Source organism: Pseudophryne corroboree, chromosome 2 (genome assembly GCF_028390025.1).
Source record: "Pseudophryne corroboree isolate aPseCor3 chromosome 2, aPseCor3.hap2, whole genome shotgun sequence".
Classification (NCBI taxonomy): domain Eukaryota; kingdom Metazoa; phylum Chordata; class Amphibia; order Anura; family Myobatrachidae; genus Pseudophryne; species Pseudophryne corroboree.
The window spans coordinates 193,111,143-193,120,896 of NC_086445.1; the positions used below are offsets into that span (position 1 = coordinate 193,111,143).

The 9,754-nt window shown below is 51.4% G+C and overlaps 1 long non-coding RNA gene across 1 annotated transcript; it reads right to left on the reverse strand.

Annotated features, from left to right (window-relative positions):
- Positions 1-609: 609 nt before the first annotated feature.
- Positions 610-7,352, reverse strand: LOC135008231 (uncharacterized). The gene is made up of 6 exons (XR_010208046.1): positions 5,689-7,352; positions 4,997-5,521; positions 4,374-4,916; positions 4,165-4,287; positions 1,469-4,090; positions 610-832 (listed from the first exon to the last, which is right to left on the reverse strand). It is a non-coding gene; the product is annotated as an uncharacterized LOC135008231 (long non-coding RNA).
- Positions 7,353-9,754: the final 2,402 nt, after the last annotated feature.

Consider the following 9,754-nt stretch of genomic DNA (forward strand, 5'->3'; position numbering starts at 1 on the left):
CAGGTGAGATGTATTGGCCAAAACTCCCATCTTGTCTGAGTAACCTGTGTATATGCGCAGTGTTGCTGGGACCTTTTGTTCTTTCCCAGGGTGGAGGAAACACTCTCAAATTACCTCCTTATTGTCTTCCGCAGGTCTTGTGGAGTATCCTTCCCGATTTGCAGGAACCAGCCTGGATTTGAAGGGACCGGACAGTTCCCCTGCTGTACCATGGGTGACCTACTAGTGATGTGGACCTGAACCTCCGCCATGTTGCAGACAACCCCTCTCAGGTGAGATGTACAAAACTCCCTCTTGTCCAAGTCACCCCGGCATGTCTAAGGTGCAGCCCTCCAGCATTTGCAAAACTGCACATCCAATCATGCCCTGATACACCAATGCTTACGCTGTGTCAGGGAATGTTTGGATGTGTACTTTCTCAAGTGCCGGAGGGTTGCATTTGGGACAAAGGCCGCTGTTACCTGCTTGTGTCAAAGTGTTGCTTGTACCTTTTCTTTTCCTAGAAGGGTGACACTATTACCAATACCTGGAACCTCATACTATTCTCTTCCACAGGTCTTGCGGAGTATCCTTCCCAAGTTGCGTGGATGTGAAGAGACACGACATTTCCCCTGATGTACCATGGGCGACCTAACACAATACCACTGCATCTCTGAAATACCATATTTTACATTTTATTTGCTATTAATTTAAATAAAAACACACAAAACTTCTCATTTTAAAATTTCTTGAAGAAATATATTTGTATTTAATTTTGGATTAAAAAATAAAATGTAATAAAACAAAAAAAGTAATGTTTGTTCTTCTTTACATTCTTTTCTTGTGTAGATATCTGTGAAAAAACAACAACCATATTAAGTAAAGACACTAATGATGTCATGTTCATTCCTTTCCCAAGAACATTTGTGGAACCACACAGCCCAGCATGACCCATTGCTGGACTGTGTTGTCCCCCAAGTGCAGGCGGTCCAAAGTGGCAGAGTGGTGTCAGTGGTCAGCACTTTGACACGCCTGCATTTGGGGAACCACACAGCCCAGCATGACCCATTGCTGGACTGTGTTGTCCCCCAAGTGCAGGCAGTCCAAAGTGGCAGAGTGGTGTCAGTGGTCAGCACTTTGACACGCCTGCACTTGGGGAACCACACAGCCCAGCATGACCCATTGCTGGACTGTGTTGTTCCCCAAGTGCAGGCGGTCCAAAGTGGCAGAGTGGTGTCAGTGGTCAGCACTTTGATACGCCTGCACTTGGGGAACCACACAGCCCAGCATGACCCATTGCTGGACTGTGTTGTTCCCCAAGTGCAGGCGGTCCAAAGTGGCAGAGTGGTGTCAGTGGTCAGCACTTTGACACGCCTGCACTTGGGGAACCACACAGCCCAGCATGACCCATTGCTGGACTGTGTTGTCCCCCAAGTGCACGCGGTCCAAAGTTTCTTGAATATATACATTGAAACATGGCTTTACTCACCTTGGTACGCACAACACGAACTACGCCGTCCACTTCAATTTTCCAACCAATCCTATGAAGAAGCCAAAAATAAACACTAGTGAATAGTAAATTCATACAACAGTGAAAGCCTATTTTACACCAATACAAAAAGGATTTTGTTTAAAAAAAAAAAAGTGGTGTCAGAATACCTCTTTGGCCCATCATACATGTAACCACAAGGAGCTTTCATCAGTCACCACACGCGCCCGCATACATGCCCGCGCATGTATGCCTAGACCAGTGACGTGCGGTGATGTCAGGGGCTGGGGAGGCACTGCAGCTAAACCCCCCCCCCGGAAAAAAAAAAGTGCAGTCCCCCCACACCACTGAAACCAGCACCAGGCAGAACCAGCCGGGGGGGATAATGCCATAGCAGGGGAGACACTCAGTGTGGGGTCCCCCTGCCATGCCATTAAACAGCCCCAAACCAGTCAGCCCAGGGCTGGAATTCCTCGGAAAGTGGGGCCCCCAAAAAATCAAAATGGGGTCCCCCCTCCCAAGCAACAACCAGCACTGGGCTGATAGCCCAGTGCTATGCCCCACACCCCTGGTGGCGGTGGGTGCGGGGTTCATTGTATGCTAATACTGTTCTTTACAGGTGGCCTACAGATCCCAGCAAGCCTGCCCCAGCACGCTGGCACTTGGAGAAGCACAAGTGCCAGCATGCCCGGACATAAATGGCCCACTGGCACCTGTAGTCAACCTGCAAAGAATAGTAATATTGTTCTTTACATGTGGCCTACAGGTCCCAGCAAGCCTGCCCCAGCATGCTGGCACTTGGAGAACCACAAGTGCCAGCATGCCCGGACATAAAGGGCCCGCTGGTACCTGTAGTCCACCTGTAAAGAAAATATAAAAAAAAAACACTACACATTCTTTAAAAAAAACTTTATTAAACTGGGTCTTCACCTGGGGGCGGCGGCCTTTAAGCTCTTTTGCGTGGCCGCCGCCTTCCCAGGGCTTCCGGCGTCTTCACCTGGGGGGGCGCCACCTCCCCAGGGCTTCTGGCGTCTTCCTCCGGCGTCTTCACCTGGTGGGCGGCGGCTGCTAAGCTCTTTTGCATAGCCGCCGCCCATCCAGGACTTCCACGACGTATTCGATCTTCAGGAGCTCCTCTCTGCTCCTCCTCCGCCGTCGGACTGACAGCCGCTGCCTCGCGCTGACTTATATAAATCAGCGGGAGGGGGCGGGGCGATGACGCGGCGAGCCATGATTGGCTCGCGGCGGCCATCTTGAATTTAAAAAATGACGCTGAGGCGCCATTTTTGAAATGGGTACTGCTTCCGCTGCCAAACTCTGCACAGTGCACAATGGGCCTGAATGCCGCGTCCCGCCGCCGCCCGCATCTCCGCCGCCCGGCCCGCCGCATCCCGCACCTCCGCCGCCCACACAGTGATTGACAGCGAATCCAGTGACGGATCCGCTGGCCAATCACTGTGGCCTCACTCACAGGGACGTGCTTTCATAGGTTGAAAGCACGTCCCTGTAGGAAAGCGGCACCTCTAATGGTGCCGCTTTCCCATGTTATTTCAATTAGCTTTTCCTGCCCATTGCTAGGCCCCGCCCGCGCCCACCTCCCGCTCCCATATCTTTCCCCAATCACTACGGGAGGCACCACGATCGGTGCCTCCCAAACTGATTAGGAACACTTTAATGATGAGCAAAATAATAAAGAAGATACTTATGTGTCATAAGTATCTTCTTTGTATTATTTTACTCATTAATGACAGGGGAGGCACTGCCTCCCCTGACTGCACGCCCCTGGCCTAGACATAGCTCCTTGGTAGTATCCGGTCACGGGTGGGGGAGCCCAACACAAAAATTAAAACAATAGTATGGAAAAAAACAAACTAATGGGAGGGGGAGAAAGGGAAACATGAAAAACATAAATAGTATATAATAAAACAATACGACCGGGCTTATGGTGGTTGTCCATCTGGATCCTCTTCTTCCTCCTGATGGGGCGTCGATCGCCTGGGCGGCTGTGGAGTTCGTTGACTTGGCCTCGGTGGCCGTGCGGGTGTAGATGATGCGGTGTTGGAGGCATCTGGTGGGTGGGGTACATCCCTGTATATCCTTGGTACAGATGTGACCGTCCATACCAGGATGGTGGTGGAGGAAGGGCAGGAGGCGTCCATGTGGCATGTGATGGCGGATGTGGTGGTTCGCCAGCGTGTTGACGAGCTGGCTCTGGGAGCATATCGTACATCATCTGCAGTGTGGTTGCGATGATCTGGTGGCTGGATGCCGAATGACGTTGGCTCTCCGACATGTTGTCAACGCTGTGTGCCAGGCATGATGTGTTATCCACCAGCCGGTTGATGGATGTGGCCAGAACTTGAAGGATGTCCATAGTCTCCCTGTGATCTTCTCGTCTGGTCTTTTGCGTTTCTGCCGTGCTGTCGGCAAGAGCCTTTTGCATTTCAACCAGACCGTTTGCCATCTTCTCCATTGTCTTCTCAATGGCGTCCAGTCTGGTTTCAACGACATTCGTGTAGGTATCCTGGCGGGTGGTCATCTCTGCTGCCAGGGAGTGTACCCTCTGAACATTTGAGGGATCCTGCCCTTCCTGTACGTCTGCCACCAATTGCATTTGTGCAGCTGAAAAGAAAATTAGAAATTAGTATACACATTCATACATTTGTTTGAAGGCTCACAATTTGATAATTACTCACACAGGGATGTAGAAACAGCGGGCTGCTGCACTTCCACCTCGTCGTCCGACGAATCCTGTAGGAGATCCGGCCTGAAGAAGGGACCAATCCCCGACGCAAGTCAGCTGCTGGTCCGTGGCACCTCTGTTTGCAAAAGAAAAAAATAAAATAAAGTGAATAAACTATACAAAAATGTCGCCCCCCCAAACCCCCCCCCCCCAAATAAAAACCTTCTCCATCCTGTGGTGCCGCTGCTCCAGGAGCTTCACTTGTCCTCAATTCTGGAGACTTTTCAAGGGTATGACTGGATACGTCTGCACGGCTGTCTTCAAACCCAAGAAAAGTCTCGTCCGTTAACCCTGTAAACTCAAACAGTTCGGGTGATGGGTCCACAAGGGTAGTGTCTTGTTGAGGCTCTTCAGTCACTGTCCCAGTGCTCCTGGAGAGATGACGAGCTGGTGATGGCCTGCGCGCAGGAGATGTAGTTTGGTGCCCAGCTGGTGGTGTGGTCGCCGACGGTGTCTGGCCCGCAGGTGACGTTCTGCGCGCTGATGTCTGGCACGCAGGTGATGGTCTGCGCGCTGGCAATGTCTGGCGCGCAGGTGACTTTCTGCGTGCTGCCGATATGTGGTGCGCAAGTGATGATCTGCGCGCTCCTGATGCTTGCTGCGCAGGTGATGGTCCGCGCGCTGCTGCCGATGCCTGCTGCGCAGGTGATGGTCCGCGCGCTGCCGATGTCCTGCACGCAGGTGATGTCCTCTGGGCAGGCGTGTCTGGGGAAAAAGAACAAACACATTAGCAAATAAAAAATAAAAAAAAGATTTAAGTACAGCTCATCTGAATGTATTCTTACCATCAGGCCTCCTTTTGGACTGCTTGTCTCCCGCCGTCTTCCGTCTTCTGGGCGGTTCTTCCTCCTCGGGAAAGCCAGCAGGACGGCTAGAGTCCACACCTCCGCGAACTCCTTGGACCATAACAGGGTTCATGCGCCTTCTAATAACATTCTCCCAGGGTAGCTACTTCAGATTGAGAGCCGGACCACCTCCCGTAGCTGTCTCATGTCGGCGCTGAATCCCCATCTTCTTCTTGGTCTGTCTGCGGCAATCACTGTACCGCTTCATGCAGTTTCTGGTGCTCCGGCGGTTTCCAGATACTGCAGTGACTTGTCTCGCGATGGCATCCCAGATGTTTCGCTTGGTCTTAGCTGCTGTGGTCTGTGCCCTTGGTCCATACAGAATGTTGTAGGATCTGTCGACGCCATCCACTAGGGCATCGTTTTCCGCCTCAGTGTACAGTATCTGGGTCCACGCGGCTTCTTCTGTCCTGCATCTTCACCAGAGGCTTCCTCCTCCGACTGATCCTATGGCTGGCTTCTTGCCTTTAGGGATAAAAAAAACCATGCATTTAATAAGATCGGTATGTACCTATGAGTGAGTCAGTATCCCTGGCAGTGCGCAAAGATACCTGTAGGTGTGCATGGCAGTGCGCAAACTAGGGTGTGTCAAGTTGGATGCTATTGTGTCTACAGGTGTTGTCAGTATTTACCTGTCTAGGCCTTTTCTTTTTTTTTTTTGCTTCTGTCTTTGGTCCCTTGACGACCGCTGCTGGTCACTGCATGCCTGGTCGGTCGTATCCTCCTCCTGGGTCGGCTCCCACTCCTCATTGCTGTGCAGGGAAAATGCTTCTAAGGGGTGGGGGGAAGGGGGGGGGGATCGGGGCCGCTTGTCCCTGGACATCTCTGTTGAAAAAAGAAAAAAATATATTTTTACAAATTTAACACACATTACATAATTACATGCAACCACACATCATGCTGCTGGGACCCCAGTGCTCAAGCAGGACCAAACACAACAAAAATAAAATTGAAAACTTGAAAAAACCTCAGCCAAACAAGCCAAAACCACCGTGCAAGCATCCCTGCATATGCTGGAGGTCAACCAGTGCTAAAGTAGGAGCAAAAAACATGTTTTGGAAACAATCTACACCGCATGTCGGCCGCATGGCAGATACCGACACAGTCAAAGTCAGCCCATACAAGCCAATAATTAACTACAGCATGTGCAGGGATGCACCAGTGCTAAAATAGGAGCAAAAAAACATATTTTGGGAACAAACGACACATGTCGGCCACATGGCAGATACCGACACACTCTAAAATCACCCCAAACAAGCCAAAAACCATCCCTGCACATGCTGGAGGTCAACCAGTGCTAAAGTAGGAGCAAAAAACATGTTTTGCAAACAAACGACATCACATGTCGACCACATGGCTGATACAAACACAATGAAAATCACCCCAAACAAGCCAAAAAGTACCTCCAGCATGTGCAGGGATACACCAGTGCTAAAATAGGAGCAAAAAAACCATCTTTTGGAAACAAACCACATCACCTGTCGACCACATGGTGGATACCGACACGGTCTAAAATCACCCAAAACAAGCCAAAAATCATTCCTGCACATGCTGGAGGTACAGCAATGCAAAAGCATGACCCAAAAAACATTTTATGGGAAAAAAAAACGTGAAAAACTAGTCCCAAACACAAAACTCCCCCCCAAAAATGCAGCAATACAAGCAGGAGCTATATACACATACCTGCACACATATACATACCCCAAACACCCCAAAGCAACGCCACATGTACACCTCATGGCACCCCCCCACTACACAAACACATACAAGCAACGCCAGACCACATGTGGTACTTACCTAGAAATGTAGAAATAGCTCCAAAAACGACTCTCCTCCGGGGTAACAGGTATCCTCCTGTCCGTCCTGGATTAAAGCCTGCTGGGTGTACAAACGAAACCACAGCAAACAACCAATTTGCTAGCTCTGCACCTCCACACACCTCTCTGCAGGTTCACAAAATGGCTGCTGAGCACGCAGCAAACAAGCCCTATAAAGTCGACGATTGGTCCGTTATTCGACAAGGGGAGTGTCGAATGCGTTTTGTATTGAATATGTCGAATTCATGGTCCCGGGTGGAGGGTTTCGGCTGTCGAGAACAGTCGAATCCTAAAACGGTCGAAAAAAAGACGCAATTCGGCCAGAATTGCATATACCCCTTAAACTTTAGCCAATTTTGTTTTTTAAATTAACCTGTTGCCTGGGGTGGTCGCATCAGATGTGACCATGTCAGCAGGGCCGGTGCAAGGTTTCATGGCACCCTAGGCAAAACTTCTGCCTACTGCCCCTACCCCCTACCTACCCTTCAGATTAAAGGCGTGCTGCGGCTCTCCCCCACCCCCAGTTTGTTGCATTGCTGCTCTCTTCTCCCCATCTCCCCAGTCTGTGTGGGTGCCTGCTACTCTCACCCCCCCCCCCCCCCCCAACACTGTTAAAAGTCTGCTGTCCTATCCCCCCCACCAACTGTATGCAAGCTGCTGCTCATCCCCCCCAAACTGTGTGCATGCCTGCTGCTCATCTCCTTCCCCCCCGCCCCTCAGTGGACTCAAATGCAGAGAGTACACTGTGCAGCCACTACCTGCAGGCTGCGATGCAGAGTTGGGACTGAGTAGTCTGTGAAAGAGCCTGGAATGAAGAGCAGTGCTGCATGTCACCCCCAGCCAGGACTCCAGGAGCTGTCACAGTTACTGCCTGTGCCTTGTGGAGTTGGAGCTGGAGGCTGCAATACAGGAGCTTAGCAGTCATGGCTACTGTAAGATACGAGTCCTCGGAGGATTGCAGCGGCTGTGAAAGATAGGACCACGCTACCTTTTTCAGGCAGCTGTAGCAGGCCGCCCCCTCAGGTCCTGGTGCCCCTAGGCAGCTGCCTAAAGCTGCCTAGTGGAAGCTCCGGCCCTGCATGTCAGAGTTGCCCGCAGGGGCTGCTGGTAGGTATTCTTGAAGCTCTCGCTAGGCATCAGCCTTCCCCAAGCCTTCTCCTTGTGGCTGGGCTACAGAAGGGCATTCCTACTGGAGGCTGCTGGAAGGAAGGCAATCAACTTGCCAGCTGTTGGGATTCCGGCGGTCAGGATACCGACGCCAGAATCCCAACACCCGGTGAAATGTCAGCAGTTGGAATCCCAACCGCCGCCCAGATCCCCCACTTGGGTAGTGGTCCACGTCACCACCTAAGGGGCAATAGATTAGTGTGGTGACTAAAGGTCACCACCGGGCCCGAAGCGTGGCGAGTGCAGGGCACACGGTCCACTCACCGCCGGGATTCTGGTTGATGGAATATCATACTGATTCCTTTTGGAAGACAGTCCAAAGCAGCAAGAAGATAGTCTTCCTGCAGCCTGGGCTCAGGGGGATCAGTGAAGCAGCCACAGTTCCCCTGTTCTCTCCCCCTCCCAGTCAGCAGTGAGCCATGGGCGGTCCTTAGATCACCCACCCGCTGCTCCTTGCTGCTTATCTAGCAGGATCTTAAAGTTCTGCAAGGAGTGTAGGTAAACTATTTTCTGCAGCGGGGCACACTGGGGTTCCACAGGGAATAACATCGGGGGGTGGGGGGGGGTGTAGAGTAGGATCTTGATCAGAGGCACCAACAGGCTAAAAGCTTTGACTGTTCCCAAGATGCTCAGTGCTGCCTCCTATATAACCCTGCCTCCGTGCACAGGAGCTCAGTTTGTAAGTTGGTGCCCTGCAGGCAGGACACTAACAGGCAGGGCTGCTCCGGCAGCCCTGAAAAGATCTTTTTTAAAAGAAGATAGAAGACTTCAAGGGCTGCAGCAGAGGCACTCTTAGTGCTAGATGTCATTCTGACATCTCCTGCTGCAGCTCCATCACCTCCCCCGGAGGGGCTGTATACTCCCGCATCCCTGGTTGCCGGATACTTACAGCGGGGGCTTCAGGTCTTCACCTAGGGCACACACACTTGCCGCAGCCCTCCAGGAACACGTGGCCGCATCAAGGGAGGAGGTAAGAGGGTTCCCCAGGCGGAACCCGCTGAAAATCGCGATCCGGCGCGGCCATTAGAAGGCGGGCCGCATGCACTGGCGTGGACACTGCGTTGGTACAGGGACCCCACTAGACCACCAGGGCAGGGGCACAGGTCGGTTATATATAAAACCGTTTTATTATGGCCCACAGTACCCGGTGGTGAAGTCCAGCAAGGGGATAAGGCTCTGACCTGTAGCCCCAGCCCCTGGGCGCCATTTAGAGCAAATGTTCCCGCCCTGGAGCTGTATCTCTCTGTCTCCCTCACTCCCTGTCAGCGTTCGGGCGCCATTACACACAACGCTGACTCTGGGACTGGTGGGCAATGCCTCATCTGTAATGCCGCCTGCATCATCAGGACACTTAGGTATTCTACATGTCATCTAGACAGTGTTAGTTAAGAACAAGTGCATACATTCAGGGTTATTTAGCACAAGCACCCCGTGATATACAACCAGTCACTTCCATACACAGCCAAAATCCTCCAGGGCATTTTACCAAAACACCGACATATGACTGTCAGCACTCCTAAGGGGAACTATAACCAAGAGCTCCCACAGGGGGCCTTATAAAGGATTAATTATAATTATCTTTAAGGTAGTTTGTAAAAACACTGATATAGGACTGCCAGCATTCCTAAGAGGAACCACCAATTAAGATCCCATTAGGAGCTTGATAAGAGATTTAATTATCCTTATATTTAAGGTTATGGTCTTCCATATATAA